Source organism: Etheostoma spectabile, chromosome 8 (assembly GCF_008692095.1).
Source record: "Etheostoma spectabile isolate EspeVRDwgs_2016 chromosome 8, UIUC_Espe_1.0, whole genome shotgun sequence".
NCBI classification, from domain to species: Eukaryota; Metazoa; Chordata; class Actinopteri; order Perciformes; family Percidae; genus Etheostoma; species Etheostoma spectabile.
Genome location: NC_045740.1, coordinates 25,423,331 through 25,424,932, shown reverse-complemented (window position 1 = coordinate 25,424,932; position 1,602 = coordinate 25,423,331). Strand labels below are relative to the sequence as shown.

At 36.5% G+C, this 1,602-nt stretch overlaps 1 protein-coding gene across 4 annotated transcripts in view; it reads left to right on the top strand.

The window, feature by feature from the left end:
- Window positions 1-1,602, top strand: part of ccdc73 (coiled-coil domain containing 73) — a 36,324-nt gene that overhangs the window by 15,908 nt on the left and 18,814 nt on the right. The window lies entirely within an intron of this gene.

Below are 1,602 nucleotides of genomic sequence, written 5' to 3'. Positions count from 1 at the left end.
CGCATGAGACGGGACGGATGACATGGGATGCTCCAGGCTGCAGCCATATACTCTTGACATTTTTTAACAATTGGATGCCCCATTCAAATAAACCTTTTGTACTTTTATCACCTCCTAGTGGCCATTTTGTAAAATTGGGGACCTCCACTGGGTCATGGAAAACAAGAATATAAAGTTTTGCGTTTATAGCATTTATTTTGGTCGAGATATGGCAAAGTTGGTGTTTTCATACTTAGCTACACAAATTTGTTCGTCCGTAATTTGCGCAATTTTTATCCGACAGAAATTCTTTTAATACAGTTTTGTCAAGTCGGTCTTGAGATGCTACTTACCAAGTTTCATGAAGATCAACTGCATAATTTGTGATTTTTTTAAATGCGTAAAAGTCTAGGTGGAAAAGGGCGTGGCTTATATCAGGAGATTCAGTTGGACCCAGCAAACACAAGGATGGTTTTGGAATGTATTCTATGGTTTCTGAGTTATAGGGCCAAACATGTTTTTCTTGCTATAGCGCCACCCAGTGATTAGAGTGTGTCAATTGTTGGGCCTGAGGTCCTTGCGGAATTTTGGCCCAGTTCATGTACGGTTTAGGCTGTAGAGTTTTAGTTAGAGAAGAAAAATAGCAAAGAAGAATAAAAAATCTTTAGGAAAACAATAGAGCTCCACAGCCCTGCTGTGTGAACCACGTAGCTTTGCTACCACAGTTACTACAGCCTCAGGCTTGGACCCCTATTAATAATGCTATCTACACTCCAGCAAGTGCTTTCAACCTGGCAACACATTGTGAGTGTGTTTAAAGGTTAGGCGAGCAAAAATGGGATGTTGGTCATTTGTTGCCATTTAGTTTTTATTGTTATAGTCATGTTAACTGGGACACAAGCATAAGATGGTATATCAGTCTGATCCTCCTCAGGCGCTGCTGTTATCAAAGTAGCACTTTGTAGTTGTGGCGTTTATGGGGTGGAGAGGTTAAGAAGCGAGAGGATGTCATGATGGTGCCGGACATTCCTGAGCAGGTCAAATTCCATGGGTTTGTTTTCTTTTTCTTTTTTTTAATACAGTACAACCCACTGCTTTAATGGTGTTAATGTGCTATACTTTACCTTAAATGGAAAAGGACCACATGTATGAAACAATGTTGTCAACGGTGAGTACAAATGACGTTTAGTGACATAAGAAGCTTTTTTACAATAGTCAAATAAATACTAATTATTCTAATTGAAATATAAATGAAAACTTACATTGACTTATCACAATAACAGATATAGGCTACTTGAAAACATTAGGATAAACTTTGTCTAACTTCTTCCAACTAGACTATTAAATAAATAATAAATAAATAAACTTTTTCATGCCCAGATACTTATTTTTTTTTAATGCCCAGTAAAAAGTATTTATTCAGTAAAGAGACAGCAATTTAACAGTAAAGAGATGAAAAGCTAATGGAAAATATATTATGTTAACAGTCACGAATTTTAACACAATAAGCAAAATCAAATATTATGACATATTGTTTAGACAAATACAAATGAAAAGGTTTTATTCCCCTCAGTCCTAAGTTGCAGACTTTGATTTACATGGACTACCAGGCACACAGACACA